Source organism: Coturnix japonica, chromosome 7 (assembly GCF_054131305.1).
Source record: "Coturnix japonica strain WE chromosome 7, WE-NBRP24, whole genome shotgun sequence".
NCBI lineage: Eukaryota > Metazoa > Chordata > Aves > Galliformes > Phasianidae > Coturnix > Coturnix japonica.
Genome location: NC_140669.1, coordinates 1363397 through 1382875, shown reverse-complemented (window position 1 = coordinate 1382875; position 19479 = coordinate 1363397). Strand labels below are relative to the sequence as shown.

At 38.9% G+C, this 19479-nt stretch overlaps 1 long non-coding RNA gene across 4 annotated transcripts in view; it reads right to left on the bottom strand.

Annotated features, from left to right (window-relative positions):
• Positions 1-246: 246 nt before the first annotated feature.
• LOC107317048 (uncharacterized) overlaps positions 247-19479 on the bottom strand; it is a 69867-nt gene continuing 50634 nt past the window's right edge. For all 4 annotated transcript variants that reach the window (XR_014948160.1, XR_014948162.1, XR_014948161.1 and 1 more), the window contains 3 exons: positions 16541-16567; positions 12753-12956; positions 247-384 (listed from right to left, as the gene is read on the bottom strand). This is a non-coding gene — a long non-coding RNA (uncharacterized LOC107317048). The remainder of the gene's footprint in view (positions 385-12752; positions 12957-16540; positions 16568-19479) is intronic.

Genomic DNA, 19479 nt, shown 5'->3' with positions numbered 1-19479 from the left:
ATTTAAAAAAAGCACAATATATAATATGTTGTCTGTTTGCTAGATATTAACAGGAAAATATTCTGTTTTCCCATCCACAGACGTTTGCCAAAAGGGAGACCACAGTTCACCTTTCTAACGCAGACCTTGCAAGGTCTAGTGCAAGGCAAAGACACTTCTGCATTGAAATAGTTTCTTGGAGACTCTGATGGCTCTTCTGTATATGATAAGCTTAAGCAAATATCTGCTGCCAGATTTCTTACCTTAGAGCAGCTGCATACACCAGATGCTCTAGTTAGTTGACCATAGCAGAATTTTTCTGTAGAAAACTCTTTTGTAGCAGAAAATATCCTTTCCAGGAAAAGGCTGTCGGGAAAGCCATAGTTGATTTGAAGTGTTTTCTCCCTGTATTGTTAAAATACAGTGTTAGCTAAGAAAGTTTTAATTGATTTCATTTTTATCAGCAACTTGAAAAATCGTTGTGATTTACTAAAAAGATGGTATTTCTGGAAATCCTTTCGTATGAAGAATGTTGTGGTTTCGAATTTTCATCCAAGAGTCGGATTAATTTCTTTCCTAAAAACAGAAAATATGTAATGGGAAGGGATTTCCATTTTCTACCCAGCCATGACATTTAGTGGCATTATTATAATTAGTTATTTTCATTCCTTTCAAGTAGGACCATTCATAAATATTGTACGTCGTAACAAGTTGAGTTTGGGCCTACACACAAGCTAGTTTATACAGAGTATGGCGGTCAAAACCAGAATCTGACTTGAGCAAAGTATATATATAATTTAATGAATTTGTATGAAAATATAATTACAGGACAGGTCAGACTATGTTAAATATCAGTTTTTAATGATCAAAGAACTAAACTAAAATAATTCAGTGGATATAAATATTCCAGTATTTTCATACCAGTATTGCTGCTATCATGGAACATAAAGCAAATCATACAGTCAAAACTTGGCTCTCACTCTTCAAGATACTGAAGGCCATCCAGCACAGTCATTAGGTAGATATAAGCTATATATAACATAGAGTTTGCTGCTAATTGGTAGAAGCCAATTACAAATTAATCCAGCATCTTGATAAAATAACCTTCAGTTTTCAGGACTCTGATTTTTATTACTCCTTCGACACATGAAAGGAAAAAAGAATTTTCAATTGCATTGACCCGGGCCTTGTAAATCAACAGCACAAAGGAATGGCTTGGAAATGAAATTCTTAACACTGTCAGTATGACCTAGAGCAGGGACACTGATGTAGGTACAAGTTTTAGTGTTTATATCATTCACTGGACCTACTACAGATAAGGAGCTGGTGCTACCAAGATTGTTGCCCAGCAAAGAAGCGGCTGAGAAGACTGTTGAATATCAATCAGCTATAGATGACCAACCTTCTGGAGTTGAGAGCAGTGCAGAAAAGCCATTTGTTTGAAGGTGTAAATCTGGCAGCAGTTGTCCAGGTACAAATGTCAACAGTTCCCAGAATGTAGAGAAAATATTTTTGTCAGATGCTATAGTACCCCTTACATTTGTGATGGGAAGATACATCAAATGATCTAAGCTGTAGCATTCCCAATTCAATCTGTAACTTCTCCATACATACATATTTTAAACGTCCTAAACTTTGCTACGATCTAAATGAAGGGGAAAAGAAAAAAAAATCAGTCCCATCACTTACAGATCATGAATTAGAAAAGTGATTATTTTCCTTTAGAGAAGATACCTACTGAAAAATGGTGACATTATGCTCTTTTTAGATGGATGCTGTGGCTTTTATAGACGCTCTTGGTACAATCCATTTCTGTGAACTGCATATTAGAAAGTTTTACCACTCCATTATAGATAAGTGTTATGACTGGGCTGGGAACACGTGCCTTGGTGCCACAGCATCTTTTGGCCTGCACTGCCTACATCCAAGGGGGAATAGCTGCAGTTAAGCTTGAAGTTGGGTAAGAAGGAAGTGAAGAAATCTCTGAGCACTGAAGGTACAAAATGGGAAAACAAATTTGTCCTGTGAGCAGAGACCTGGGATTTGCAATCCCATCCAACCAACAATTGACATCAAACATTACAGCAATATTTCATACCTATCTCTTGTCTGTTTAATCCTATGCCCCGTTTCTCTGATATAATGCAAACAACCTTTCCTATAATCCAAATCCAAGCTATAAAATCAAATATTTGGCTCGCATTTAAAAATTGCCCGAGAGAGCCATGTTACTCTTTTTAAAAGTAATAACTTTTTAAAAGGTAGAATTGCATTATTATTCTTTGACTTATTCATAGTTAATAATCGGAATAGATTGTTTCAACTGCAAAGCTGACATTTTTACACTCTCTGTTTTCAGTAATATTAAAATGCAGTCCAGCCCCACACAACTTAAGATGAAATATTTCATGCAGTATCAGCGTTTTGTCAGCCATTGGATTTGTGTACCCATCAAAACTGCATCTTCTGAGAAGAGAAAGAATTAAGAAAAAGTCATTTACCCAGTTAATTCTGTAACCATTGATTTCAGTGTAAACCCCTTCCTCTTTATAAGATTAATTTTGTTCTTCCCATGTCCCACAGAAAAATCTTGAGCCCAGAGAAAAGCTGCTATGAAAGGGATACAAATGAATCTACTTAGATAATTGTAATTCCAGTCAGACACTGGCACCATGTAGTTCATGTTTTATCATAAGGGACCAATTTCTAAGATTTAGCCATCAGTCTAAAGAGTACAACACAGCATTTAGACCCTGATACTGCAACAAAGACAGAGCTGGCTCCAGTCAAGGAGAGCACACCTGGGTCTTTACTCAAGATCTCCATACAAGTTGGAGTTTTTGTGATGTAACAACAACAGCATTTGCAAAGGCCTCGCGGTTTTAATAGTCAACATATATTTATCTATAAAACGAGGACTTTGGGCCCTTCAGCCCATCAGTGGTGAATTTGGAAGGGTAACCAAGAAAGAGAACATGGAACCCTGAATGCTGCCATCGATGATGCCTACCCACCCTACATTTGAGAAGCATCATCAAATAAAAAGCACACCAGTGTCATGTGTTTTGTAGAGCCACAGAAGGATTCTCCCCCTCCTCTTTTTTCTAATCAAAGACTGATTAATTAATTCTCATTATCTCCATCTCTGTCATAAAGATAGCATGGTGACGCTGTCAGAAAGCTGTTGTAATTTGCCTCGGGCATGGCTGTAATTTGGTGGTGGTTGAAGTGATCACTCGTTATTTTAGTAGGTCCCATCATCCTCAAAGAAAAATGCTCACAGGCAGGAGACATGTACCCAAATATGAGTGAAATAGGTGGTAAAAGCAGAATGAGCCTCACCCTGAGCAACCCTCAAAAGAACAGAGCAAATAAACCATGGCCTCCTACTTCCACAACAGCACTAAAGGCAGAGTCAGACCAAGTTAGGACAGAAGCCAGTCTGAAAAACAAAAACAACAAAAAATCCTCCTTCAAAGTAAAAATTGTTCAGGGAAAACTTGTATGCAGCAACTGCTATTGGGGCAGAGGGAAGAGTGAAAAAAAGCCTCTCCTAGAAGAGTTGCAGAGCAGCAGCCTGCTAAATGTGACCACATCAGGAAACAGTCCTCACCGCAGCTTCATCAGGGTGAGCTGAGACAACACCATAAATGTGGGAGACCAGTAGGACCAAGTGTTACTGGCAACGCGCAGTACAAACTGAAAGCATCCATAGACAATTGAAACCACATTGCATGAATCCTCCTCAAATCACAAGGTTAATGCAGATCCAGCTTTCAACTCAGTGAGCTACATAAACCAGATGAGGTACAGCAAACAATGGCTCATGCGGGTGTCCCAGTTTCTACCAACAATGTCAGCCACATTGGTGGTGACTCAATTTGTTTCCATCATATGCTCTTTAGAGTCGCCTCTGGCGGCTTTAATTTTCATACTCCTTTTCCAAATGAACATTATCCAACTGCAGCAAGAGGAGCTGGCACCCAGCAAAAGGCATGTGAAGCTCCATTTTCATAACATACTAAATGACACAGGGTTTAAGGGTTGCTCCTCTTCCTTCTGACCCTTATGGCTCAGATTCAGAGTTCAGCTCAGAGCATGATATCTTCCTATGCAGTCATACAGGAAAGCAGAAGGAGTCAGCAATAACTAAAAAACCATATAGAACATTAAAAAAAAAAAATAGCCAGGCTTGGAAAGAATGGATAGTTATCCTATGTGCAAATATACCTGCCTTTTATATGGCCTTGTACTACATCTTCTTCAGTGAAGAAGCAGCAAAATAGAATAACATAAATCTAATCTGACCTCAGTGAAAAGATCGTCTTTCTCAGTGTAACATACTGTAAACATGAAGTTTGCTCTCCCAGCATTATTTGTTTAATAGAAATATTTTCCATACCACCTGGTTCTGGCAGAAAGTCAGAATTTGCATTTATATGAGGTACTTTATCAAATATAACATACAGAAGTCTGTTAAGTACACATTGCATTTTGTTTGTGAGAAAATCTGTTTGTATTTAATGTAGTTTTTAAATTAACCTTAATGAAAGCTTCTGAAAATTGTTGTTCTAAGCATTTGAAATATGCAACAAGAACTAGTGGAAGACATAAACATGTTTTCCATTATATGTTATCAGATAGTCCAAAATTACTACAAAAAAGAACGTGGGACTATGTTAAATTAGAAAGATAAGCAAGCATTTAGTTAAAAGGCAAAGGTCTTTAGAAGAGTAAAGCATCTGACAGTTAACCCCAAAGTCTTACAATCTCCTACTAAGAGGAGTACAACACTTGCAGAATACAGTAGGGTGTTTTAACCACATCCACGGCTCAGATGAAACACGGGGCATGTTTCTCAGAAATCCCGTGGTGGATGTTTGTTCCAGCCAATATTTACAGAGTAGTTGCGTTCCCATGGCCATTTTGAAGATCTTACTCAAAGAGTATCAAATATGATTTGCCCACAGCTCTATCTCTTGGAAAGAACCAACCTAAAAACCCAAACTTTATAAATGGCCTTGCTATACATAATCCCTTCAATTATCCAAATACTATTTTCTGTTGTCCTCTGCTGTCTGCTGATTTAATTTTCTCCTGTAGCATAAGACAGCCTGTTTTCAGTTGATAGTTACATTGGTGGCTTCACAGGGAACATAAGATATGCAGGAAAAATCTTTGACGTTATGACTTTCGTTTCAGCCTTTCCTCTGATACCAGATTAAATCTTTTATAAAAGAATAAAGGTGATGCTGTGGAAAACTGCCGAACAAAGACAGGTATCCACAGGACATTTAGCCTGTATAATCAGTGAGATTAGAGGGAAGCAGTACCTAAGTAGCTTGACGATGAGTTCTTGGGACAAAAATCATTCAAATAATAGCAACAAAAGTATCACTGGTAGTGATCAAGTAAGGGAAGGAAAATCTGACTAATGACTGTTTTACTATTCTGGTAACCCTTTGCATAAGGAAAACTCAGTAAAATCAGGTTTTAATCAGGGTGATATTTTTCTGGAAACTCTTTCTTCCCAACACATTCTGGCACTTAACCAGTGTTTGAATAACATTCCCACAGTAAGTTTCGAGTCAAACTTCTTTTTCGTGAGCAACTGCTCTGGAAAACAGGAAAATCGAAGAGCTTTTCTCAGAAAGTCATTACTTTTCTAAGAGATATATAAAAAGGCAAATACTCAGTTAGCTGTTTATACAGTCGCAGATTACAAAACAAGAAATGTTAAGTTCTACAAGAATCCATCCAGTAAGAACCCAGCCATAAGGATCAGGTCTCATTGACACACTGCTGTGAAGGTGACCAAGATGTGTCATCATTACAGACTGTTTGCACACACTGAGATTCAGACTAAGCTGAGCAAGTCTGCATCTATCCACACAGATCACCTCAAATGAGCATCTGAGATTTCTCCCTGACTCCATTTAATTTATATCCTCTCACTATTGTGTTGGAAAATTGGGGTATTTTTGGTTTTATTTTGGAGCATAATAGAGGCAGGGCAATCTAGCTGTCATCTGGGTGGTGGAATACTGGAAATCCTGTTTTGGATCGCGTTCTCAGTCTCTAGTTCAAGGGGAATGATTTCCTCTAACTGTGCTACAGATCACTGTGCTTGTAGGGTGGTCATGGAACACCAGCTCTGCTTCACATTAAAAGTGGAATTTTTAATAGTCGAGGAGGAAAAACAAGGAAGAACTGAAAAGTTGCAATAAGAAAATTTTGCAGTAGGGACTATTCCTAAATACTGTGTAGTCTCATTGACCACATCGACTCATTGATTTCCAAGGTTTCTACAGTCCTTTCCAGCCAGATCAGACTAAATGGAGAACATTTAGGTCAGCCTCCCATAACCCTTCACCCCTTGGCTTTCCTCATATTTCTATGAGATTGTTAACCAGACACCTACAGCTGTGAGAAGCCTAATGAGTTCTCTTGATTCCCTTACCCTACAACTTGCAATTTTAATGTAGAGGGCATAGAAACCCTAAAATCTCCAACGCTTCATGCTTGTGGCTTCATAAATGGGAATCTGGAAGATTTAAGAGCTTGACTGCATGTTCTGTGTTTGCAGGTTGCAGTCCATAGCTGGGATGGGGGATGTTGACTTCTTGGGTGTTGTGAGGAACAGAGCTGTTGTAGGAATGCTGAGAAGCCAGCCTGGGTGAGGGGAAGACCACAGAACAATAGCAGAGACCTTGAGGACATCTTCCATTAATAAGAAAGTTCTTGGCGTACATAATAGCCACACTTATGAAAGTTTTCTGAGCCTTTCCTAAATAGCTAGAGGAGAGTCTTTTTAGGCTTTTTATTTTGAGAGATGGAATGAACAGAATGTGCACAGTCTTTGGACATGACGGGGAGAGAGATGGAACTGTGCATTTGTGCCTAGGCCAAAAAATAATTAAGGCAATAATAAACTGCAAAGGAGTATCTTATGAAACTCCTTAAGGAGGACTTTTAGCCAGATACAACTGATGACAAGTTTGTTCATTTTTTTGCATTAATTGCCCTAAAAGGAATTATTATAAACACCTATAATAATTTATAAATGGTATTTTAGTGTGTCAATCTGGTTGGTTTTTTTACATGTTAATATATTACACATTTGGTTTAAGAAGATACTGAACTCTGTCTAATGGCAGACCGTGCAAAAGAGCGTGAGTGGAGGTTTAGGGCAACTTTGGAAAGATCTGGGGTTATATCATGAAAGCCAAATAATCTAAGTTTTCTCTAATGGGATAAATATACCTATGAAAAACACTAGAGCTACAGGGTCATGGCCCATGACACAGAAGGGATGCAGAGGGTCTCTGGAGCAGGAAACTATTTGGCAACCTTTCTGCCTTAGCTGGCTGGGAGCAGTGAGAAGTTAATTTAGTCAGTGGGTAGGAGAGGCAGCACTGAGAAAAGAGTTGGGAAACCAAAGGCGGCCGCACTGAACTATCAAGAAATGCATTTTGAAAGTTATTATGTAACATTACGGTCAAAACTGAAGATAAGAGGCTGATGCATCACAGCATTAGTGAAGTCAGTGTTAATATGTTTGCATAGATAAGGCAGATTTGGCGTAGTATACAGGCATAAAAATGAGGAGCCAACATTAGCTGAAACTGAGCTGAAAGCACCACTGCCAAGAGATGTAATTCTTGTCTTCATCTCCTGGAATATCAAGGTTTCTATAGTTTACAAACATATGGGTTTTCAAAGCTATTACAACTGTGACATCGATTTAGAAGCTACAAATAGGCAAGAGGTTAAGATTAGAGCTGGCCAGGAATTTTCGTACAAAACAGAATTTTGCGTTTTAGCCAGGATTAGTTAAGATATCTGAGCTTTACAACATCGTACTGCCAGGTGAAAAAATGACTCACTCGCCAAGCTCAGTGCAGCTGGGATGAGCACTTCTGAATTGTGTTTGCACATAAACATCCACATAGCATTGTCGTTATTAAGATGCACTAAGGAGAACTATACCTTCAAACTGTTCAGGCAAGGGAGGGCGCTTCAGGAGCCACTGCTTTCCTTGGATTTCACAAAGCGGTGAGGTGAATCTGGCCTCTCTATACAGTAGGACAGCTTAACCCTTTATGTTATACCCAAGGTCTGTGCTTTTGGAAAAGGTTATCGATATTGAAGAACGAATGTTCTACGTCAAAACACGTCAAAAATAAACATCTGGGGAAAAAAAAAAAATCAAAACCAAATCAAATCTTGTTTCATCGGAAATTTCTCCTTTGGGCATGAAACCAATAACCAAATACCATAATAAAAAGGAGCAAATGAAACAATCAAATAATACCCAAGCAGACAAAAAGGACGAAAATAAATCATACCATGCAGTGGACCTTTTTAAAGCTCTGTCACAGAAACTGAAAAACCAGACAGAGAAGCAATACAATCCTTTACCCAATCACTACGTGCTCAATCAAAGAATTCTGAACTTCAGCGGAATTCACTTAGACACTGGGGATTAAATGGGCAGCAACCTAGATTACAAATCAAAGAGCACCGAGCAGTGCTTGTGTATGTTCTGCTTATGAAAGCTGCTTAATGATTAAAGTCATCTATGCTTAAAAAAAGAAATAAAAAAAAGTGGAAAAGCAAAACTGTTGAGGTCTGAGAGAATGTCTCTGGATTGACAGGTCATAGGTTAAATCCAGATGAGGGTCACTCAAGCCTGGTGTTAGTCTAAATGAGTACAACATTAATGCTGAAAAATCCTCGCGATGAGCTCACCACCTGTCTGCTGCAGAAATCCGACCAGTCCAGGCTCAGTTCAAACTTGATGTTTACTTGCATTTACAGTACTTGTGTGCTGCTAACTAGGGAGAATGAAGTTAGTAATCTGGCTTTTGATTTCAATCTATTTGTCTAGCTTTCGTTTACTTTTGTCTACTGCCATGTAAAAAGGTTCTGTTTTTCACTGCAAGTACAACAGGATGCTTGTACTTAAGGACTTTCATTTCAGTGCAATTTTAAATGTTGGTCTTTGTCAGGAAAACAGACAGGAAACGTTCTGTAAAAGAAAAATCTTATTTAGAAGATGTTCGTCTTGAATCAAAACAGGAAAAGTCTGGAAAAGATAAAGAAGAATTTGGGTAAACGATAGATTGGCAGACATGGAATCAAAATTGTAGGGGTTGCAAGGGACCTCCAGAGATCATCGAGTCCAACCCCCCTGCCAAAGCAGGCTCCCTACACCAGGTCGCACAGGTAGGTGTCCAGGCGGGTCTTGAATGTCTCCAGATAAGGAGACTCCACAACCCCCCTGGGCAGCCTGTTGTGTCATCCTCACCATAAAGAAGTTCTTGCACACATTCAAGCAGAACTTCCTACGCTCCAGTTTCTGGCTGTTTCCCCTTGACCTGTCTCCACACACTGCTGAAAAGAGCCTGGCCTCACCACTTTGTGCCCCACACCTCAGATATTTATAGACCTGGATCAGGCCCCCTCTCAGTCTTCTCCCGTCAGGAGCTAAACAGATCCAGTTCACTTAGCCTTTCTTCATAGGGGAGATGCTAGTCATAGCTAGGCAGATAACACTGACATTTAGGTCCTGGTCCCAAATAAAAAAAATACCCTATTGATACAGAACTGAGCCTTGAAAAACATCAGAGGGTTAAAGAAACCAACACTTAAAGGAAAGAGGAATACATCACTTGCTACACATATTCCATTATATTTTAAAAACTCGTAGGGTTGATGTGAGCTTGTTATCGTTCATTAAATGATAAAAATTGCTGCAAAAGGTACATACTTTGCAAGTATACAGCAGCTAATCTCAGACCTCTAACAGATTTAACCTTGTATATTCACAGATATTTAAAGTGTTATGGTTTGAAGGTCATCTCCTCTGTCTTACAGTGAAAGGAAAGCAAAGAAAGGAATAAAAATTAGACAGAATTAATTCTTCAAAAAGTTTTTACAAATCAAAACCCTGCAGTTTCACACTGAGAACAAAAGAAGCATATTAAACACCAAAGTTTATCAAGACAAATTAGGTCCCAGTTTCAAATTTTCTTTAATCTTTTGCATCTGAACGTTTTTTTGCCTCATGCTGTTTTCCCTAGTTAAATGTTAAAATGAATTCTAGCCAATACCATTGACTTCCTCCCTTAAAAATATTGAGACACATAATAAAAAATTAATTACTTCCCCTAATTTCCGTGTGATTCTTTAAAAAGATGTAAAATTCATTTAAAGTAAGTGGTGACTTTGTCTTTGAAGATCACGACAATTAACATGGATCAAAGCTTAGGTTCTGTAACGATGATAGCTTATTAGCATAATGAAATTAACTTAGAGACAAGAATCTTTAATAGGTACAACAAAAACGCTTTAATAATACTTGAAGAAAATTATGTATTTGCTAGAAGTACAACAGTTTCAGACTTTCTATCCAATTAATAAGTTGTTAATTAACTCCTTTTCCAAACAATGTGCACTTTAAGTTAACATCTGCCCATTGGATAACACTTTCCTATGGTATTTTCTTCTAATATACTGTAGAACTGCCTCACTCTTTAACTGGGAATTCCTCGTAGGAATATTCCTATACGAGGGAAACAGGACCCAAATATAGTAATACGCTTTCTGTATCTAACCAATTAAATAAGGGAGAGGCTTATTTCAAAGATGAGGAGAAGGAGTGGGTAATTCCTTCATTACGGCTGCATTGTTTGCAGCAGTGCTTAGTTTCAGATTTCTTTGCGTTTCCAATAGAAATTATTTTCTGCACTTTATGTGTCTCTGTTAAACGGCTCTCTGCTGACTAGTGCCATATATGGACCTGACTTGGGAGCAATTTTCATATTTCTTTTTCAAGTATCTATTTATAGCAACGTGCTACAAGATTTTACAGCCTTATTTATAAGATTGTAAATCAATAAGTATTGTTTTTAAAGATACGGGGAAGGAAGGTCGCTCACAAAGAAAAAACCCGGAGACGCATGTATAAGAATAGTATTTTCACAGACTTTGTTTTGCAAGCGTTGAATAATAAAGGCTTTCAGGACTTTAATTTTTAATTACAATGACACATTTTTGTTTTAGGGGCTTCTGCCTGCATAGTGGCTTGGGGATCAAGAATTTCACAGAGAATTTTGCTTTTTGCAAGTGGATTTGGAGAACACACGGGACTGTGTGGAACAGAGAGGGTTCAAAGCCACATCATGAACTGTTCGGGCCAGTGATGGAACAATTAAATAGGTCTTATTTGAAACAAATGAGTTATTATATTCTATCAGGTCAAGGATCCATGTTTTAATAAAGCCCTAATTACAGTAACTTTTCATTTAATCTGGCAAGTTCTAAGTGAGTTAAGAATTTATGAGTTGGAATCAGCAATAAAAAATACGCCTGTCCACTAGTCCACTCAAGGCCACACAGGTTGATCTCGTTTTGAGTAACAAGGAAGCCAGGAATGTATCTCCTAAACAGGGCACTGTGACATTTTGTTTTTGCAGAGAAAAAAAACCAACAAATCTGGAAATTCTTACTTCCCTCTTTTCAGAGATAACAAGCAAACAAAAGCAGCACAAGAATAAGAACATTTCTGAGGTCATCCTACACCTTGGAGAACTCTTCAACCACAAACCTAAGGGTACATAGACCTTTTTGTACAATATCCAGCCAAAATTCTTCTATCCAGCTGCTGCTGCCTATAGTCATGTTTTCCATTTCTGATCCATCAGCAAGGCTCTGTACAGTCTCACAGTACAGTCACCTCTGAAATGAGATCAAAACGAGTCCTGATATAGAGAAGACTGTAGGTAAGATCTGGGATGCACCGTGGGTACCAGTGGTGCCCACATAGCACCAAGACAGTATGAGAGTCATGTAGCCCTCAAGGAGTTGCATGCCTTCATGTGGCATTTTTACCATTGGAATTAAAAGTTCAATTACCACTTACAATCATAGAATAATAGAATCACCAAGGTTGCAAAAGACCTAAAAGATCATCCAGTCCAACGGTTCACCTATTACTAATAACTCCCACTAAACCATGTCCCTCAACACAACATCCAGTCTTTCCTTGAACACCCCCAGGGTGGTGACTCCACCACCTCCCTGGACAGTCCATTCCAGTGCCTGACCACCCTTTCTGAGAAGTAATATTTCCTAATGTTCAGCTTGAATCTCCCCTGCCATAGCTTGAAACCATTCCCTCTGGTCTCAAGTACATCTCCTTTAGCCTTAGCTCCTTTGGAACAACATCCTCATGAGTAGTAACTAACCAACACTCACTACATGAACACAGTGTGCACCACTATCAACCAAGACACCATCATCTTTAGGGTGGAAATGAGATACACTTATTAACTCACATAGAAACTGCATAATCATGAGATGAAGCTGAGAAAACCACTGTTTTCCGCACATAGACAGACAACAATACACTGCTGTTGTCTCTTTGATGGGCATAAATACACAAAGTTCTGGTTATTACACCTATAGCTGGTTTTTGATTGCTTACTTAGCATATTGCAGAAGTTTAACTTTATTCTGTCAGAAATCACAGAAGATCTCACTGTTTTTTCTTTTGTAAATTTCTCCTAGAAGGCTAAAAAACCTTATTTGGAAATAAAAAATAAAAGAAGAGCAAGAGCTGTGTACTGCAGCATCTCCAGGGATTTGGAAGTGGCTGCCAGCAGGCTCCTGCAGCCCACAGGCTACTCACTAATAACAAGTAAACAACTGGAACATCATGGGAGGTGGCAGATGTGACCATCATTTTACTCAACCATTCCCAAGTGTACCTTGTTCCTGGGGCAATTTTGACACTGAAACTGCTCCTGGACCAGTAATACGAAGCCCTCTTTAGCTGGTGGGTTCCTCTTGGAGTATGCTAACTCAGCACCAGGACAATTTGGAACCATTTCTTTGAGAAGTCCCCATCACTGACTGGTGCAGGTGGCTGAGCTCTGGAGAAACCAAATCCACTGACTCACAGGAGAATCTGCCTGGAAATAAAAGAAAAATGATATTAAAAAGAAAGAAAAATGATATAAAAAAAGGAAGACATTTCCTTTTAACGACTCGTTTTTGGCAAAACAGGATTTTGGGGGTAAAATGTTTCCAGATTGTAAATCCATCAGATAATTCCTCATTTGCAAGTTCCTCGGTATCATATTCCAAGAAATATGATATTACCTTGGCTGGGAAGTGCAGTCAAAAGAGCATCATCACCTACTTCTTTGCTTTCCTGCAAGCTTCCATAGCCTACCAATTTTTCCTTGGATGATTCCCAAGCAAGAAAAGGTCTCTCCCCTTGCTTATGAAACTCAGGGTCTTAACTGCACAAGATGCCATGAGTACAAGCCAGAAACATTAGAGATTCCTTTAAATAAGACATTACATTCTTGATGAGAGTAAAAAAAAGAAAGCAGCTCATCTTTGAAATGTACTTATTGTTCCAGATTTTGAGCCAAACATCAGAGTTAGGTTATAGATAAGGTATTTCTAGAGTTGCACTGGTGCTTGACGTAATGCCAGAAGATACTAAAATCTCATTTTTAAGTGAATGACCACGGCATATATATTCTAGGTCTATTTTTAATTCACTGTTCCCTCTGAAATAATACCCTTCACTGCTCTCGTGGCTTTAGTCCCATCTTTCAGGGATTTCTCTGTTTTGTCCCTGGTTTGGATTTCCCTGTTGCTGTTCCTTTCCATTTGCAGAATGACTTATGTTTCACAATGTTATTTGTATATTATCCTCACTGCATGGATAAAATAAGTACAGGCTTCCTTGTCTCTCCAGCAAGAAATCTTCTCCCCTTCCTTCCCATTCCACACCCTGCTTAAGTCAGCCCTATTGCTACGGAACTTCACTGCATCACTGTTGAAAGGCATCAACAGAAACAATGATTAAGAGGTGGGAAAGAACAAGCAGGTGAAAAAGAAACACATTATCTCTGTACTATGCCTCTTGTGGGAGGTTTTTTGTTGGTTTTTTTTGCCTTTTAGAGTAACACGTTTCATAGAGGTAGAAGACGCAATAGTTGAACCACCAAATACAGTGATCTGAGGACCACATACCACTAAAACCACATAAAAGGCTCAAGAAAAACTCAGAATATAGGAATTTTCACCTTTTTCAATTCCTGCTGGTTTGTAACCAAATTTACTTCTAGATTTGGATAAATACCCACTAAACTCCACCTTTTAAACCCATAGTTCAGTCATTACCTTTACTTCCATCACAAAACTGAACTTCAGTTTCAAGCTAAGACAATACAGACAAACTGGCCCAAAGCAAAGGATGAGCACAGCTCTGGAGTAAACCCCAGTTATGCTGATTGTGCTCCCTGCTTGCATTTACATTCTCCCCATATGCTGCTGTACACACCAAAAACTTCACCAAGTCAAAGATTGTACAGAGCTTTAGGAAAACTACACCACGTGTTAAGAAAAAAAGCAATCCAAACCTAGAACCTAAGGCATGGTGAAAGGGCTGTGCATTAAAATGGTTGAAAAATCAGAAAAGAGAGCATAAATATGAAAGGAAGATTCTGGCGCTGAAGCAAAGCTGCAAATATCTCATAATTACAGTTTAAATTTTGGGTGGTCCTGTGTGAAGCCAGGACTTGGATTCTACACTCCCTGTCAGCCCCTTCCAACTCAGGATTCAATGAATGTATGCTCTAGCACTAGCAAGGGCTGCCCAGAGAGATTATGGAATCTGCTCCCTGGAGATCTTTATAAGATATCTGGTTGTAGTCCTGGCCACCCTGCTTGAGGGCTTGGACCAGAGGGGCCCAAAGGTCTCTGCCAGTCTCAGCCATCCTAAGATTCTGTGCTCTCTAGAAATATTGCCTTTTCCTTTTCCTTGCCTCGTCTATAAACCTTCAGGAATCACTCTGAGTAGAGAATAGCTTTATTAATTGGTCCTACGCAGTGGATATTATTCAATATCTGTTATACCAGCAAGAAAAAGCAGAAAAGAGTGTGCTCCATATGCACCCCTGCTTGTGTATTACAATCCAGAAACACAACCCACTATATGACAGCGCTCCTTTTGGACCTCATTACTGAATACTTAGCATTCACACCATAGTTATCTGTTTTAAATATATATATATATATATATACACACACACACACATAATTAATAAGAAATCACTTGCTTATTTTGTACCTATTTCACATATTTACAGAATTCCATCAATCATTGCCTTACTTACATTGATTTACATTACTTACACTGACCTCGCTCTAATTGTTGGGATCCTAAATTCTGCACAGATGCTATTACTGAGAATTTAATTTCAGATAGCAAAGAATTCAGGACTGCCATATGCTGTCTGTTACGAGTCTGCAGTTTGTAACCAATATCCATTACTAACGTTTTTGACCCAGGTAAGATTACAGAAAGCAAAAATTTACTTAACTTTATTGCTGCACTTTTACTAATAGTATCAACAACAAATGCATAGGAACTCCCATGCCTGTGTGTTGATCTGAATGACTGCTTAGTTCCTCTCAGAGATGTCTGCAACCAATGCCATCTGGGGATTCTGAAGAGATTGCCAAAATCTTCCAGTTTCATATATATTTGTATGAGGGCTGATAGGATGGTTGCCTTTAATATTCAATCAAGTTCAGACATATTTGTGTTTTGTAGCTTGGATCATTTTACTTGGCTGTTTTTCTTTCTTTTCTAAGTCAATTGGGTCAAAGCTATCTGAAGCAGCGTAAGAAGTATTTACTTACTAGAATTCAAACACATTTATTAAGGACATAGTTTCAAGTATTTTAAACAATCGCTAAATAACAGTAGGGAATACCTATTCATAAGTATCTCAATCTTTATTAATCCTCAAGGATATGAACCAGACATTAGTTAACATTCGAATTAATTTTCAAAACTACAACCAGCCTTATCAGATAGCAAACTTAAAACTGAAAAATTAACCCCCAAAAGCAGGCAAGTGAGCCAATTCTATGGTGCAATTAGCTACTCCCCAAAACACAGGGCTGCTCCCTGCACAAAGGCACTGAGCTGTGGCTCACATACACTGGGGGGTCTAGCAGAGAACATGGCATAGGTTGCAAGGGTATTAAAAGACCTTGCTGAGGTTTAAGAGTGTGCAACCTGGCTTAAGTGATTTGTTGCCATACTGAAGTCTATAGCTGGAGCCCCACTGGGGAGAACGTCCACTCCATGGTAGGAGGGACTCAAGGTGACAGCAGAGAACCTTGTCTTCAACTGGAAGCAAATAATAAAATGAGATGGTGACAACTCACCTTTTTTCCAAGAATGCTGAAACTTATTGAAAAGGCATCGAGTACTTTCATAGAGAACTTTTAACCAGGTAATTAAAAATCATTCAATCATAGAATGGTTTGAGTTGCAAGGCACCATTAAAGGCTGTCTAGTCCAACTCTCCTGCAATGAACATAGACACCTACAGCCCCATCTGGATGCTCAGAGCCTGGTCCAGCCAAAGGCCCACAGCAAACAGCAAATTAAGAGGCCTGAAAGTCAAATTCAACCCACTCAGTTTAACTCCACTGACATCCAAGTGTGCAGGAGGTTACTTACCCAGACCAGCCGAAGGTCACATCCCATCTGCAAATAAAATCAAGCATATTAGCCACTGGAATTCACATTGGTAACTAAACTGTTAAAACTCTTTACTGTGAACAGTTGTCCACATGGCAATTGAATATTGGCAAGGTAAAAAAAAAATAGCAGTGAGGAGAAGTTATATGTAGTTGTTAGACAGTAAGAGACTGAAGGTGAGCAGATGTGATAAAGTAATCCCTTTATTTAGTGATGAGTAATGTTTTTCATGTAAAATACCGATGAAAATAACTTAAGCACTAGTAAAGGAAGACTAGCCCTTCATCATTAACATTTCTGTGACCACAGCATCAGCAGATCCACTGCTGCTTTTTTTTGAGTGTGTTGAATGTTATGGAGTGGATGGATGCTCATCTCACTATGTACAATGAAGCAAAACTAGTGTGAGGTAAGAATGAAGTTTTCTGGGTATTAATCTTCCATCTCCTTCCCACATAGTCATTTTCACTCTGCAAACTGAAAGTAATGCATAACAAGGAGAGAACTGAGTCTGAGTCCACACACACAACCACTGAGCAACAGAGCCCCTCACCTGATCTGAGAGTACAACCCACAGAGGGTCTTCCATTTATCTTCTGAATATCTTTTTCTCTGAGTTGAATCTTAGCACTGTAGTTTTGGAAAAACTCTGCCAGGAAAGAGTTACCAGTATGGCATGTGAGACATGGCTCCCTTGGAAAGACATCACTGCAGCTACATTCAGGCACCCTCCACTGGACTACACCATCTAATAGGTGGGTATATACTCTTTTATCCTGATTCAGACACCCACTTACTCTAATTTTAATGTCTTTTGAGTTGTTTCATTGTAATTTTATTTCTTTACTACCATGGTTTGTTTTCACTTCAAGACGTTTATGTTAATTTATTTTCTTGTGAAATCAACAGTCAACTGTACCAAAATTAGCTAATGAATGAAGGATGTTTATGCTGTTCAGCGCTAACACAGTTTGGAGTTAATACAAAAGGAGTTTATGCAGGTGTCTATCACCATGACTATGGTTTAGAAGCTGCTTTCTGATTTTAGATACAGCAAACAGCTGTATCTATAAGTTCTCTTACATTTTTGATGATGGAGAGATAAAAAGGAATTTGATGTCCCTCTACAGCTGATAGATTTGTGTAAACCAAAGTCTCAACTCTGCATTTTGCCTGTGACATTCTTAATTCCCCTTTGGAGAGCACTTTCTGGCAATTTTCTGCAGATGCACGTGGGAGATACCAAGAAAGAACAACAGGGAGTTTATCTCAGCTTAGGGAAATGGAACTGGAGAAGTGCTACACCTGCAGGACCAGGAGAAACACCTCCTTCTACAAGGAAGAGCTTTATGCATTTCCCAGCCCTTGATAGAAGAAACACACACAGGAGCATAGAACATTTAAACTACTGCTTTATCCTGGCGCTCCAGGACTGATGGGTGAAGCTGCTACCAGTTTAACATGGACTCAGATTCCAGAAGAAAGAATTCTTAGAATCCACAAGGAAGATTCTTAGAAGAAAGGATAGCAGAGGTTTCCACCAACTGTCCCCAGTCCCCTTTAACCCAAGTGAGCCTTTCATCAGAAGAAGGAGCTCCAATATATAGACTGCAGGGGAGAGATTTTGTTCCCTTTTCACCAGAGATACGAGAAAAAATACAAAAGCTTTTGTGACCTATGACGTGGTTCATAAACTTAGTAAATTTCATTGTACCCAACACAAGCGGGCAGCAACAGGGAGAACTACATCTGAGTTTACCAGCTGATAACAACAAAGGAGAAAGCATTCCAGCTAAAGAGCAAGCTGAAAAGGAAATAGGAGGAAAAAGGAAAAAAACAAATTGAGTGGTACAAATTAGTCATACATAGATTTCCCATGTAAATTAAAAAGTCTTCAAACAACAGACAGTTGCATGAATCAGGGAGTCAGGAAACCTCAATTATATCAGCAAGCAATTAGTTAAGTTTCTGAAAAGGAATAAGGATAATGCAGAAGATATGGGAGGGACCCAAAAACCCAGAAGTTCCCTGACAGCAGAACTGCTATCTCTCTACCTCGCCTGCTTCCCTTAGACCTGCTTAAAACAGTGCTTAGCTATCAGCAGTTAAACACCAAGAGCCTCCCATGGGCAGAAATCACATCTTAACAAGGAGAGCAGGAAAAAAAATTGAAGATGTAATGAATCTGAAGCACCAAAAAATTAAAAGTTGCTGGTGAAGAAGCAGCAATAAGTTTGTAAGAGATCCTGTGTTCCCAGCAACTCGGTGCCTATGTAGTGAGGCAGCTAACGAAACAGGAATGGGAGTGCTGCACACATGAGTCATTCTGTTTGGAAACCTCTACATATTAAAAAAAAAGAAAGGAGGAAAAAAAAAGCCACGTGTTAAAAGTATCTTAGCCAAACATGTTCTTTCTCTTAAGCATACAACAAAACACAACTGTCCTCACGGTAAATATCCTCCCGTTTTATTACTTCAGATCACTTTTCAGTGCTGTAATCATGTCATTAGGTCTGCAATTGGCTCCAAAAGAAGCAGCCATCTAAATATAAACTTCTTGCTTCCCAGTCCACTTTGTCTGTGTTACTTTGAGGAGGACAACCAGAGTTCAGGGGGTCTGAGCCTACTAGTGACATTAATGAAAGTAGGCTCAATTCTTGTCAATTTCATGTTTAAGGAGACTAATTTTCTTCTCCACGCTGCAGTTTCTAACACATTCAGGCAGTTCAGACCTTTTTCTATGAAATCAATTGGAGGTCTGTAGCAGAAAAAGAGTATGGAAAGACCATGCGAACAGCTGATGTACCATCAGCACTTTGATTGCAGATATCAACCAATATTTTCTTTTGCATCCGACAAAAGGTAGGAGAAAATAAAATGAACTATTTTGCTTTTAACTATGGAGGAATTTCAATAGT